At 40.7% G+C, this 15874-nt stretch overlaps 1 protein-coding gene across 1 annotated transcript in view; it reads right to left on the bottom strand.

Moving 5' to 3' along the window:
- The window catches only part of LOC111873283 (sodium-dependent nutrient amino acid transporter 1), a 35206-nt gene extending 21163 nt beyond the window's left edge, over window positions 1-14043 (bottom strand). Inside the window, exon 1 of the mRNA XM_023867866.2 lies at window positions 13598-14043. The gene's annotated coding sequence lies outside the window, so the exon portion shown is untranslated. The remainder of the gene's footprint in view (window positions 1-13597) is intronic.
- Window positions 14044-15874: the final 1831 nt, after the last annotated feature.

Raw genomic sequence — 15874 nt, 5'->3', positions numbered from 1 at the left:
ACAGATGACTACAGCACGCACTAATTGATGTCCTTCTGCTATGTTTGAACGAGTTTTTGCCTGAAAGGGGCCTCTATGAATGGAGATCCCTCTGCTTCGGTGCTTACCAAGTCCAAGCCCAGCTCGAGGTCCAGTAGATTCCTACCGATCTTCGCCAGCCTCTTTGACGAAAGGAGGAGTTGATCTTGCTGAACAGGTGCCACTTTTGTTGCATTGTAATTTAGCACGAGTGTGCCAGCCCTCACACAGAGTCCGGGTAAGGCCAATTGTATTTTATGGACCTATACACAATTTGTAACTATTTTACAATAAAAAGCATTTATTGTAGATATCCACACGACATCGGTCAAAGCAGACTTCTGCAGCAGACCATGCCTTCATCTATTTTACCACTCCAAAACGGCAGATAGTATCTTGAACGTTTGTAGGCGTGACCACTGCCAAGTTTAAGCCTCTTATACTTTCAGTGCTCACCAACTACGAGTGCCAGAAAACACCGCTTCCAGTAGTTCTGTTGTTGCGTGTATATTCGTTGCCTTTGGAACGTCTTTATACAGCCGTTGCCTAGCAATGAATGTCTCCTCTCCTTCCTCTTTTCCGGCCTTCAGGCATCATGTCACAATACATATGACTAAGCGCAGACAAAGCTCTAATTGAGAGCGGCACGTTATGAAGGCTCCGAGAGCCGTCAGGTTCATGAGTCCCATGGGACACGTAACCACGAATCACTGTGCTGGCGAGGGCCAACAGCAATTTCGCAGTTGAGTGCCCGATCGAGTCACCACTAAAGTAAGGTGAGTGATCAGTAGTGTTCAGACTTCTCCTCTCGTCTATGAGAGAAAATAATCTTGATCATGGATCACGACGGGACTCGAAACCAAGAATTACTGTTCTGGCTAGGACGAGCAGCAATTTAACCGACCGACCGATCGACCGAAGGTTCTGATTGAGCAGTCCGAATTTTCCCATAGCCCTCAGAAAGTAAAAGTATTGCAATGAGTCCCGTGGGACACGGAACTAAGAAATACTCTACTGGCGAAGACCATAAAAATTTATCAGTTAATTAAGGCTGTAATCTTCATGTGTATAGTCCTTGTCTAGTGATTAGCTTAGGACGTTAGTGTTCTAAAGGGCTAAAATACGGATCTTACCGCTGGCATTGACAAACATAAAATAAATGCCTTTAAGAGCACTCGACCATCTGAAAACGAGCGGAACCAATCCGTGACCTATGTTGTTTAAAAGATTTTCTGCAGGTGCTTCACAGACTGAAGTGTTCGATATAAGTATCTGAGAATTCTGATGGAGTCTCTCTCTTGTTGGTAGGATTGCTGATTAGATCAGTGTGTTTGGTTGAGTTGTGACTCTCTGTCGGAGTTAATAAGGGAAGTATCAGTGATTGAACATTTACATGCTTAGTGCGATACCGTAACATTTGAAATTTATAGTCGTAGTAAAGTGCTAAGAAAAGTGTCACTGGGCCCGGTGGGACACTGCGATAAGGGGTCAATTAGTGTGTCCTGTGAATTGACAGACCACGGAATGGATGGACAAATAGATTTTATCAGATACTGGCTAAATGAGCGCCACGCTCTTGAATCGTGTTAAAAAGTACTATTAAAATATCCAGATGCAGAAATACTAGTATTGTTAAATGAGGTGTACGATCTGTTAGGGACTGTCGCTAGTCTGACAAAATTAAACGACAAGTCGTGTAGTTAAGAGTTGAAGTTGACAAAGGATTGTTAATAGTGGAAGGAGGTTCGATTAAATTTGTGCAAGGCACTCAAGGGCAACAGCCTTTATATCGCTCTGTTCACGACACACACGGTAAAGATGCAAGTCCTTCAAGTGCTTCCTAAGTCAAGCCAAAGAGAACGTATTGTGATCAACGGACCATCACCAACTACCTCGATACCAACGGGCCAGCAGAAGTGAACGGCTTCCGCGAGCAAGAAGAAAATCCCTTCGGGCAAACAGGAAGCAAAGAAGAGAGAGGGAATTCATTTAGCTACACATGATAAAACGCAACTCAAATCGGAGACTAGGAACTATTTGGGTCCGCTGAGATCAGCAGCAGAAATGGATTGTACAGAAGCGGAATGGGGTGATGAAAAAGACGAGCGGCAGACTTCAGCTTCTCCTGGGAGCCCACCTCCGATATTATGAACTCTACCTACAAACTTGCTGCAACTTCAGAAAGACATCGAGGGCTGGAGCAGGGTATATTCGAGTTCCGAAGCGCATATATTGGCACTCCTGTTGTCACTCAAGAGGTCGCCGATTATTCTGCCATTCGAGTATATTTAGATGGCAGAAACATGAGCTACTACACTCTCCACTCAAAATCTGACAAACCTATCAAAGCTATAATCAGACCTCTGCCAAGCGACACACCCGCAGAAGACATCCGCAGCGGCCTAACGGAACTAGGTTATGAGCGTCCGGCAAATCGCCTATCTCTTGATGGGGACACTCAAAAACCTTCACTCATCCTAGTAACACTATAGAAGACAGCCAAATCAGCGGAGTTTTCGAACTCCCAAACTTGTGCCACGCAGTCATAAGGGTGAAAGCCTACAAGGTCCCAAATGCTCTAATTCAGTGTTTCAACTGCCAACAATTTTGTCACAGCTTTGAAAATTGCAGACAACCCTTCGATTATGTATTGTGGTGAGGGGACCGTCACATACATAAGGAGCGCCCTGAAACCAATAACCGGAAGAACTCCATACCACGCTGTTGCAACTGCAAACTGAAAGATGAAAAGCGACCAAACCCCTCCACTTACTGTGGCTGTAGCCATGCCAAAGTGGAACTGCAAAGCAGGAGAGTGCAGAGACTTTTAAACGAGGGATCAACAACCAGGAACTTCTCCGACGACTACCTTGTTCCAGACAAATAATTTTCCGCGATGTTTCTCAGCAATGTTCAGCAGCAACAACCCCCTGTGTTCACGACAGAAATCCCGCCTCCCACAAGTATTACCATCAAACGGCAGATCAGTCAGTCCAGTGCTCCAATGCAAGTGGTGTGTCTCTAGACAATACGTTCAGAGTGGCGACTGTAGGGTAGCAGATCATGACAGAATTCAATGATGCTGTGTCAGAGGAGTCGGAAATAGTGGTCATTACAAAAATTGTCTTAAAACTAATGACGCAAATTGGCCACTAGACTTCACAGGCCCCTCAGAGACATAGCATTTAATGCTAATGTCTCTAGAAGGCAGCGCTATGAAGTCAGTAAACAGTTGCAAGACCTACACATGGATGTGGCTCTGTTTTCAGAGATATGTCTGAAACCTCATACGAGGTTCTTTATTCCAAATTATCAGTTTTGCCGAATCGACTGCTACCAGGGAAGAAAAGGCGAAACTGCCGTTGCAGGTAGAAAAGGCACCCTCCACAACCATGCAGACCTACCATACTTTGTTTCTGTAGAAGCGACAGGGATCTGCATACCCATTAGTAACAGTGAAGTACACTATGCAGCTGTTTATAAATCTCCAGATCGCGTTTGGAGTGATATTGACATCACTGAGCTCTTACGCTTTAGACGCAAATCTATTTTGGCAAGTAATCTGAAAAATAAACATCCATTTTGGAATAGTGCAGTTTCAGACTCTTCAGGGGAGAAATTCGCGGCCTTATTTGATTTGAACGAATTCAAAACTTCAGCGCCACAATGCCCCACTCCTTATTCTCCTGTGTAGAATTGTAGTGTGCTAGATATTTTGGTCCATCAGAATATCCGGGTGTCAGATATAATTGTTTTTGATATTTTGGACTCTGATCACCTACCAATAGTATTTCACATAGTGGATCATATCGAGATTAGCAATCCTTCGAAACCTGTTGAAGAATTCACAGATTTGTATCGGTTTTAAGGCCTCGCCTTTGAATTAATATCAGCCAGAATCGAAATTAACTCGGGGGTAGTAGCCGATAAAGCGGCACGGGACTTTACAGCATCTGTTGCTTCGGCATATAGGTTGTCGACCAGTAAAGTTACACTTCCGGACATAAACAACGAATTCCTTGGTTTAGATCCTTTGTTAAAACACAAACATGGACTAGAAATTTGTGATATGAAACTAGTAATTCTGCGTGCAAAACCGCAGTTAATTGGACCACGTGATCAGACGAATGGCCTTTAAAAAGGAACTTGAACAATAGGAACCAAAAATAGGAAATTCTGAGGTCACACCTCAGGCTATATAGCTCATTGCGAAATCCCTCCTGAAGAAATATGGATCAAAAGCACGAACTGCTATTCATGGTCCTTCAGGCCTTAAATTTCATCCATCCGAGAAAGCCAGTGTAGCTGCTGGCTGCTTGGAAAATCAGTTCACACACCATGACTTGTGTGACGAAAACCATAAACAGCAGGTGGAGGCTAGAGTTCAAGCTCTGCTCGAAGCCGTAGACAACCCCCCCCCCCCCAAGAGAATAAGACCATATGACTTACATAAATTAATAAATTCCTTGAAATTGAGAAAGGCCTGCGGAATTTATAGAATTCCAAATGAATACCTCGGACACCTTCGAAGAAGACCAATGGTACATCTGACATCTTTATTTAATTACTGCCTTTTACTGTCCCATTTTCCAAAGCCTTTGAAGAAAGCGATACAGAAATTCTGCAAGGACTCAAAATTTCATCAAAATTTTATGTCAGGTTAGCCTCTTGTTTATAGCAGGCAAGCTATTCAAGAATGTTATTCTGAAAATTGTCCAACGCACATTGAAGAAAGAGGTCTGCTTAACGTAATCCAGTTTGGTTTCCGTAGACGTCACAGCACGACACTGCAATATATGAAGTTAACGGACCACGTGACCCTTAATTTCAATAATAATATGCCTACGGCCGTGGTGTTCTGGGACATTGAAAAACCTTTGATACCATATGACACTCTGGCTTGCTATAGAAATTACCTAGGTCGAAATTTTCAAACAGTTTGATCAAGATCATGATCTTTTTCTTTGACAATCCAAATCCAGTGCTTCGGTGGAAGGGGAAATGCAAGCAGGGATGCATCAAAGTTTTGTCCTCTCTCCTACTCTGTACAACATGTATATAAATTATGTCTCCATACACCTGGTGTTTATTTAGCATTCAGGCATACGACCATTCAGGTGACTAGACTGCCGTGATAGCGAATACTGCTAGAAAGAGGGCATAGTCTGCTTGTACTGAGCTTAGAGTGACAGAGGTCTTGTATATATTATACATACTAGATATTAAGATTCAACTGTAAATAAGTGCACATAGTGACAATGGACTAATACTGTCGACTATGACTGACAAATGACAGACCCGACCTCTCGTCAGAGAGGGCCCCCATATTGACAAAACAGTAACAGTGATACTACCTAATATATGATGGGGCTCGATACCATACCGACTGACTGGCTGACTAGCCGTCAGTCGCAATGTGATTTTGAATTACCCTTTCCGGGCACTCTCCAGCCTCCGCCCTGATGTCCCGGTTTCGTTCTATTATTTCTGCTCCCTCATCCCCCATCACATGCCTGCGACTAACTCATTTGATTTCTCCCCTCAAACGTCGGTTCCCTGTCCAACACATTCTTACACTTTTTCCCTATCATTTTCCCAGACCAGCAGAACCTCCTATTTTCAGGGCCATCTTATATGCCTGTTCTTGTCCCCTTTTTATTCGCTTGGTGGTCATGTGAGAGCTCAGCATCTCACTGTGTCCCACGGCGAGTCAATGGAAACTGAGTTCCACTCTTGCATTTCCTTTCTGCTTCCTGTAAAATCCGAAATATCCGTTCAGCCGGTTACTCGGACTGATTGTCTCACTGATATTCTGCTATCAATCTAGCTCCTGTCAACATTGACACTGAATGCAATGCATTGCATTCGATCGAAATAGACGAGTGCAAGTATACGAAAGGATTTAGCAAAATATGCAAGAAAACAGTCTCTTTATTACGGAAAGAAACCAACCATCTGAAACCACTGCCCGTTTCTCGGATCGGGATACTCCTCCCTTCTCAACAAGAACACAACAATATACGAGTCTGAAACTTTGTAACCTCCGGGGCATTAGTAGACAACATTCGGAAATTTACAGGACCTCTACATTGATGGAGAGCACACAAATCATGAACACAATTCCACCACCGGCGAATACCCAAGAAAGAGGTGAATGTCAGGCAGTAAAACGTGGGAGTACAGCATCAAATGACTCCTCTCCACACCCAATGAAATACTTTAAATCTCAAGTCAAATCTAAGACGAAAACTACCACACTGAATTTTACATTTGAAAATCCATTTTCGATTTTTCAGAAAGAACGCAACGGACAGGCTACCACGATATCGGAAATTTCAACTACACGGTAAGAAAAGAAGAAAACCTCAATGGTCATCACATAAATAATGAACTACTTAAATTATCTGAAAGACCTTAAACAAGTAATTACCACAGATATACACGTATCAACAACGAATTCGATTCTACTTTTCATCAGAACAATACCACAAGATTGGACTCAACTACTTCATATTCAATAAAATAGAATACTATACCTATTAAACGGTAGAGGATAAGGCACACAAGATCCTCCTTAGGGAGCACCTCTTAAGATAAGAGCATAAATGGTACTCAGAGAGCTAAAACACCCAGAATATCCTGCAATTCATGTAATACAGCTTAGACGAAGAACACACAACGAAAATCTGCAACAGAGAAACTCCGTGTTCTCAACTCTGCATGTTGTTACTTAAATGGTGGAACAAAAAACACATAAAAGACTATTTGGAATGTGTGGACAACTCCATTGCTACAGATGTCAAAACTTCGGTCATAAAGCCTAATTTTTAATATCACCCCACAACATATCAAATGCGGCATAAATCATTTCTCCAGTGAATACTAGAAACCAAAATAAGCCCCCCAAGTGCGCAAACTCTTACAAACAACACCCGAGCAAGGCAAGATGATGTGAAGCAAGAGCAATTTATATACAAGGATCGCAACTAGACTCTAAGAAACAATCAAATGCAAACAAATATAATTCCCCTTTCCTGACAGAAAACAATTTATCCAACCTCCAACGTCCTTCCTCGAACTTTAATTGGCATAACCCGAGGAAACAATACCTGACTACATCACACCTTAGGAAAATGGATTGGTCTCTTCAACATCTCCTGCAAACAAAGCACAGAAACAACGGATAACCTCTGTCTGAGAATATCAAAGAAATAATCTCCGTCTTCCGTGATTGCAACATCAGATTCTTCCTACAAAAGATCACAAAGATAGTTCATTCATTATGACAGGCCGAAACTATTGTTGACAAAACTGTCGTAAGTTGTAATATATAACTTTCTGCAGTTCAAACAAAATCTTACGGGAAGACGCAAATATGTGTTTAGCCGTACTATCAGTGCATACTCAGCAGGTACAAACTACCAAAAGCAACTAAAACCCGACATACCAGGACAGATACTCTTACAATTGGCTCCGTACATGCACCACCTAGCCGACCAATTCTAATCCCAAGATCTCATGACGCTGACCCAGTATAATAAACATTTTATATTTTCTTGTGATTATAAAGCCAAGCATAAAATCTGGCACTCTCTTCTGTCAAACGTTAGCGGCCGTCATGCTGTTCAATACAATTATGAAATCATAGGTCCGCATACTTGCACTCATTTCCCAACAAACTACAATAATCGTCCAAACGTCCTCGACATAACCCTCATAAGGACCTCAGCAGTAACCATGTATGTACACTGAGTCTGCAGAAGCATTCAGCTCCGGTCACAACCCAGTTATACTCATCGTGGATCTGGAACCACATGAAAGTACAATACCAAGGACGGACGTGTTTACAGGAAACTTCAGCAACAGGCGACAACAGAAAACCCCGAATATCAAGTCGGTCGAAATAACAAACTTTGCAATAGCCATAATTACTTTAACGATGAAATCAGCAAGAAAGAAACGCCCAAAACTACACCATATATATCAGCTTCGAGACTTGGCCGTTCCAGATCTAGAGGAATTACTACGAAGAAAGAGAAAAGCAAGGGAAAACATACACAATTTTAGAATAGTAACTGATCGCAGGCAATACAACTTCTTAAAGAAATACGTACACTGCCGCTTGAAACACAGCAGGATTCAAACGTCTGGGAAACAAACTTAAGACGCAAATACTGCAAATAATATCTAGAAAATAACAAAACGATTCACCGAGCATCAGTCTCAACGTCACATAGCAGTAATTCACAGCATATAGGGACTCATCTAACACGCCGCTGGACAAAGCCAGAGTAATTGCAGAAGTATATGGCGCCCAGATTCCATCAAACCCCGAGGAGAAAAATTTCGACAATTTCCATTGACAGATGTTGCTGCTTGTTTCCAGCTGCAACCAGTAAATCCCACCATCCTAGTACACCAAATAAAATTCTGCGAATAATAAAACACTTGTCCAAAAGAAAGGCTCCAGATCATGATAAAATTTAAAAAATATATATACATATTGACTTAGGAAACCTTCATTTTAAAGCTGTCACACACATAACGAAAATCACAAATATTGCATTTTGTTTCCACTACTTCCCCAAAACATGGAAGGAAGCAAATGCAATAACCAAACCAAAACCCAACAGGAATCCAGACTTTCCACACAACGGCTGATCAGCTTATTAGATACCATAGGAAAAGTAATGGAAACTATCTATATACAAATCTATCCATCAATATCATGCTACATTCCTGATGAAAAATTCACATTCTCACCAGGACGGGATACGAAACTACAACTACTACACTTCACGAAATATGTTTCTGACAAGTTCAATGAGCTGGTACACACAGCAACTACGGGTATACTCCTTCACTGTCCAAAGTACTTGACACGGTCTGGAAAACAGGATTCATACACAAAGCCAGGTTCCAGTCTCCTTCTTCTCGTAACATAACTTACTGAGAGCAAGTTTAGAATCGAAATGTAAGGACATTTTCCGAATACATGCCATTACGTGAAGACAAACGCTAGGGCGCCGTCCTGGCCTGGTGACTGTGTAATATAGTATATTGTGGCGTGCCACATAGGGTCTGAATATTTAGAATCAGAACGCATCCACTGCTACACGACGGCTAGCAATTCCTAGGCACCGAAGCCTAGGAAATCGTTGCCCAGGAAATGAAAGTCTAACAGTGGAGTGAGTGTGAGTGTAAAAGTGACTGTACATTAAAGGAATTCGTTCAAATCCGAGAAACCACACAATTTCTTGTCTCGTTGCCTAACAAACACGCGACAATATGTAAGCAGACATAAGTAGGAGGTAATTCGCAGACGACACTGCAGCATTCACATCAAATAAAAGCATCAGTTACGCAGTCAGCAAACTGCAGCTGTACATGCCTGATCTAGAATCATGGCTATACAAATGGAAAATAAAACTGAACACAGAAAAGAGCACTGCAGTAACATCCACAAGAAGGAGAAACGTGACCAGAAAGAGGCTAAAACTATTCGATTAAGAAATTGCATGGTCAACAGAAGCAAAATATTTGGGCAAACACTTCGAAAGGAACTTGACATGGAAAGCACACGTTAAAGCTATGGAAAATAAAGCATTGCAACGATTTGTAGAGTTCTACTCCATCATTAAATTTCGAAAACACTTGACGTGAAATTAAGAACTTGTTTATGCAAATCACTAATCTGTCCCATTCTACTGTACGGAGTCCAGGCATGGGGCTATGCGGCCACAAACAACATGAAGAAGTTGCAGGTCATTCCGAACAAAATTACTAGAGTATCTACGACGGGGAGGGTCGCGCCATAGCTCAAGCGCTTAGTCGCTGGCTTACCACCGCGGCGGCCCGGGTTCGATCCCGGGTCTGCTCAAGTGGGATTTATGATGGACAAAGAGGCGCTGGGCAGGTTTTCTCCGAGTACTTCTGTTTCCCCTGCTAATCTTCATTCCACCAATTGCTCCACAATCACCCTCACCTATCATCTGTGGCTGGTAAAATAGGCCAGAAGTGACCGCAGTACAAAGGACTTAGTCCCACCCCACTAACAATAAAAAAAATCTACGACGGGGACAGATATGCATCAAATATTTCAATCCACATAGCGCTAGACGTCAGCACCATAAGAGCATCCGTAAAACTTTATGAAATCATCAGGCAACACGACAAACCAATCATAGCAGCACCAGGATATCACGACATCCACATGCACTACACCTGCACGAGACCAAAGCTGATATTGCACAAAGAGATCGCAATACAGACAACCTACGAGCGGCGCAATGGTGTCAAAGTAGAACATTACAACATTAGAGTGGACAAACCACAACTGAGAAGCCAGGGTCCCCCGAGTGACCGATGCTTCTATCCACACATCATAATCCAGCAGAGTCAATTATTCGGTTTGCCACTTGCTTTCAAGCTGGTATCTTGCTCGGCCTATTCGACCCTGAAAATGAAGACAATATATTCCTCCGAAATGTCGGTTGACTTCCAACGGACTACACGATATTATATTCTAGAAGATAGTAATCTTGAAAATCACCACTATTTACACGTCATATGCAAGTAGATTGTGGAGTATATACAATAACAATTGTGAAAAAGCGTGCACATGCTTGGAACTAGGGTAGAAAAGGAGGTAGAAATTTGTGCTACAAACATAAAACACTCATGTGAGTGTTTTATCACAATTTTTATTGTTTATTTTCTTGTTTCTCTCGCCGAATTAGCCCGTTCTCGAGTGATTAAATAGATGTGTAAATCTGACAGGGCTTGTCCAGTGATTGAGATTAACTCCTTCTAAGGGATCCAACTGAGTATGTCTTCTGCCCCTTCACCTGAGGACGGAAACAGATCCAGTTTCCGAAATGTCGTGTTTCCTATTCTCTAGAACACCGGACTATGTAAAAAGTCCAAAAACCTAGTAATTCTGTGTGTTATATACACCACCGTCAGAACCCTTTAGAATCTATATGATTTGAGGTTTTCACGGCTGTGAAAATGTAAATTGTAGTAGTTTGTATTTTTGTGCCTGTCTCGTAAGAGCATATAAATATTTCAGAGAAAACTGTTGCCTTCGTCAGTAGGAGTCCATGGGGAACGTGTAGTCATTCAGTTTGATTAGATATTTCTTATCTGTTGTAAAATCCGAAAGTACATTACCACATTCACAAGATCCAGCCACTGGATCTATTCTGAGCCAGTCTAATCCATTCCACAAGTTCATATTTTATGCTCTTAAGACCAATTGCTGGGATGGTATAGATTGGATAGATCTGGCTCAGGATAGGGACCAGTGGAGGGCTCTTGTGAACACGGTAATGAACCTTCGGGTTCCATAAAATGCTGGGAAATTCTTGAGTAGATGCAGAATTGGCGGCTCCTTCAAAAGGGCTCAGCTACATGAGTAAGTAAGTAAGTAAGTGATACCAATTGTAATGTTACACTCCTATTTTCATCTTGTTCTCCAGAGTATTGCATTCCCTTCTCCTTTTCCGACTACACTTTTTTACCACCTCTATCAGTGCTCTCACTCTCAAATACTCCTTTTTAATTTGATCATTTGGAAAGATTGTATATTGTGAAGCTCATAATTAAATAATTTCGTCCGTGTACCTTTCTATAGTACATTACATAATACTTCAGGTCCGCTACGTAGGTTAAGCCCTCCTATCTGCTTTGACTCACAATGAATTTTCAGTCTCTCTAACTTCTCAGGAGAGCTGCTGGATATAGGGTCTTTACTATGCAGAAGATAATGCAAAACCACACAGAAACATATCAAATATACGTATATTCACCCCACCCCCCCGTGTCGAGTAACCTGGCGACACGACAGCCTGCGTGGTAAGCTAGGCTCCCTTGTGGGTATTAGAGCTGCCTAGAAATCTTACGAGTTAATAACCTTGGTTAAAGTTGACACGAGAGAAGTTTATAGAAATCAACAGGCTATAAGTAAAATGTCCGATAATCGCTAACGCAGAGAGTGAAGAGAACCTCTACATTTGGAACACAAATTTGCAGTATTTGGACGATTCATTTGATACACAGTTTATTTGCAATTACTGTGCTGGGAACTGAACTATGCGACGTCAGATTTGAATTGTTATGAAATAGTTCATCACTAAAAGAAGTTGGGGATAACTTAAAATAATTTTATATTGCAAATAGGCAAATAGCATATGTTTATTTTTGAATTTCGATGAAAAAAACAGGAGAAGTTCAGACGTACAGAATATATGAAAAATATTTATGTAAGATGTGAAAATATGTATACATTAGCATTAAAATTACTTTTCGCAAACTTCAGTAAATTACTTAATTTCTCTCAAATATAGGTATAACCTTATGAATAAATGAATTTTGGTGATATTTCCTATTGAGAATCCTTAATAAATTTTCTGTCATCTTTTAGTTTTGATCTACATTGCACAGAATGGACTGTCAGTCCAAAAAAAATGTTTCAACATTGTCTTTCTACTTGAAACTACTGACAAGTTCAAAGCATATTAAGTAAAAATGAATTCTTGTAGTCTTTATAGTGGCCTAGATTTATATCGTAGAATATAGCTTTGTGTTTTCAAGACAATGTTCGTGAGACAGTGTCTGCTACACTGAATTGTGCGAAGAAGATGCGCCACTTTGCGATGTTCTGGTCACGCTTTTTATCTTATTTTTCAAAAACGTTTTGCAACATAGATTCTCTTCCTTAAAATAACGCCTAAAATCATCCAGACGTTTTAAGCAAATATAAAGATTTCTTCTTGATATTATGGTGCATCTTATACACCAGCAAATATGTCAGACAACTATATCCTCGGTGGTAATTCTCCTAAATTTACAATTCTGAATATGATTGTTTGACTTTCGTTGAAGCTGTGAATTTTCTCTTCCTCAGAAGTGTCTTCTTATTTCAGTCATTGCCGGTCGCAGCGCCGTTAGCTCTAGGGCGCTTACGGCTTTGGCTCACTTTAGTGCTGGAGCCCGGGTTCGAGTACCGCTCGGAGCGTTTTTCTATTTTGTGTTATCGTTGAAAACTAGAGGTCTTCCCTTATGACGAGACCCCTTCCAATGCGAATGTCTGAAGGCTCAACAATTCTAGAACGAGCTCTGAATCAGAGCGGGCCAGAGGATCATATCCATTATAGCCGAAGAAGAAGAAGAAGAAGAAGGATATATCTCTGCTGCGTTCACGTGCAAGGCCTGACTTTCAACTTTCACTTGTAGCGGGTCTAAATATACATTTTTATTTTATTTACTATATGTGTGTTTAAGTTTATTATATGTTTCAAAATTAAATACTTATGCCTTCACACACATGAGTTTAAAAATATACCTATATTTTTTAATTACAAATTACAAATGTATGATACGGGTTGTTAAGATCAATCGTTGCATTGTAACAATCATATTTCTTTGAAACGAACAACTGAAACATGTAATATGTATTAAAATCTGAATTCCAAATAATATGCATTTTAAATTTTAAAATGGAAACCTTTTTAAATTCAAACCATGCTAATTAAAATATAATTCATATAGTAATAGTTTTATAAATATGATTACGTACCTGAGGGAATTCTTGAAATTTAAAATATCAGTGTTGAAGTTCAGTGAATAAATCCGTTAGAGATGCTAAAATAACGAAAAGATTTTTAAGTCCAATATTCTGACGCTTTATGTGTCTTTCTAATATTGTTTTAAAGTACCGTCGCGGTACTTGGAAGTTTACACTGTTGCGTCCTATATGGAAAAAGCACCTGCACATATGCACACTGCTATTTTGTATTCACAAGCAGACAGAAGTACTGTAGATTACATAAAGTTAGTCTAAATAGTCACTAATTCGCACACGCAGGCAGGTGGCCACTTTCCCGTGTGGTCTACCTCAGACTGTTAGTTCAGCTTCCTGAACCTGCACAACTTTAAAACTTGTACTGACACAATTAAGTGAAGGTCAACAGAGAGAGCGTGTAAAGAGGGGATACATCAGAACGTTGCGATACTGACAAGTTATTGCAGAAAGAGTCTGCTATATACCTTCAGAACAAGGAAACGTGAACAAGGTAGTGGGAGGCGAACGAAACCCTGGGTTACGAAATGAAGGAAGGCAAGGAGAAAGGAAGGGGAAGTCGCAACTTCCATAGACGGATGCGAAGACAGGGGAATCCTTCAGAATGACGTAGGGTGGGTAAGAACGTCTTGGTATAAAATTCTGAACTGATAGTTGGCATGATATTCGGTATTATAAGTTAATATAACTTGATACCACCGAGGATATCCCCTAGATGCGCAATCCGTCATACGAGATATTGAATCATAATTTTTGTTACATATAAAGTTTTGTAAATAATAATAATAATATAGAGAATGCCGTCTTCTTGGATATGGCTCAGTGTATACCTTATGTCACCTGACGTTCCTCCGAAACGTCGGTTCACACAAAGTCTACACGGCGCCACATCCCAAAATACGGCATTCTTCATAGTCACCTCCGTGAAAACATCAAATCTTAAATAGTAATATCAACCTTTTTTAGTACTGGCCCCATTCTCTTCCATTTTTCAGTCAGTGGACGTAATCGTTANGTATGCTCCATTGCAATTCATGCCATTAATTAAAATAATGCTTAAAAAGTTACCTCATTTATACAGGAACTGCGCTCGTCTAATCTTCTGGGAAGCAAACAAATCAATCACTTTTTGGTTGAATGCCGGAATCTCTGCAATCATGTCCTTATGAATGCTAAGTATAGCCAGTGCCTTCAGACGTTCTTGACCAATCGAGTTCCTTAGGTATGTCTTAACTGAAACAACGCTCGGATTCGGCGGTTGATATTGGAGTTGTAAGTACAATATCTGTCAGTTTCTGTATTTCTGACAGAACGGCTTCCAGATTGTTCTCTCTTATTAATGTCCAAAGAGCAAAAACAGTCTTTACGTTTGCAAATGTGTCGTGCCTATAAAGGACACTAAGTTCGCTGTCTAACTTATCTTTCGAGAGCATAGGACAATATTTTACAGCACTGATCACAAGCCTCTAGGAAAGGCAACTTCATGGGCTGCAAATAATTGCAGTTCAATTAATGAAAAACATTTTGTGTGATGCGCTTCTTCGAAACGATATTTCCTCTGGTTCACTGTTGCGTCACACACCTCTTCAGCTTCGGCGCCTGTGTTGACATCTTTCCGCACACGTTTTGCTGGACGTTCTGAATTTCGTTCTAGTTCAGGCAAATTATTTCTGATGATGTTTATTGCAGTTTCGAAGTGCTGAATTGCAGTACGAATATTTAGGGCATTTCCCGACAATTTTTATATTGTCTTGTACAGAATGTCTACATGTAAAAGAACGGAATTAAAAAATGACAACAAGTATAAGAATTTCCAATCTTTCAACAAATTAGCCAGTCCTATTGACTCTCGAATTGTAACATCATCCCAACCGTCTTCATTTTGAATCATGTGTAAACACTGAAGTAGAGCATCCTTGTTGTTGAAGGCAGTATTTACAGCTCTACTGTGAAAGTTCCATCTCGTTTCTACAGCCTTCGGAATCGCCTGGCCACACACAATTCTTAATAAATCCGAGCGCTTGGGCGAAACAGAGAATAATGATGAAAAGCCCGATATATTGATGAAAAACAATTTCACTGATTTTACAGAGGAACGCGCTTTCTTCATTACTAAGTTTAGCTGATGAGCGTAACTGTGCATGAAATGTGCATGAGGAAATGTACATCTCATATCTTTACCTGGACCCCGCTGTTCGTTCCACAAGACGCAGGAGCGCCGTCATAGGATTGAACCATTAGTTTTCTTCAAGGTTGTATGTTTCTAATTCTTGT

Source organism: Cryptotermes secundus, unplaced genomic scaffold (assembly GCF_002891405.2).
Source record: "Cryptotermes secundus unplaced genomic scaffold, Csec_1.0 scaffold131, whole genome shotgun sequence".
Lineage (NCBI taxonomy): Eukaryota > Metazoa > Arthropoda > Insecta > Blattodea > Kalotermitidae > Cryptotermes > Cryptotermes secundus.
The sequence above is the reverse complement of the archived record's forward strand: the minus strand, read 5'-3'. Positions and strand labels throughout refer to the sequence as shown.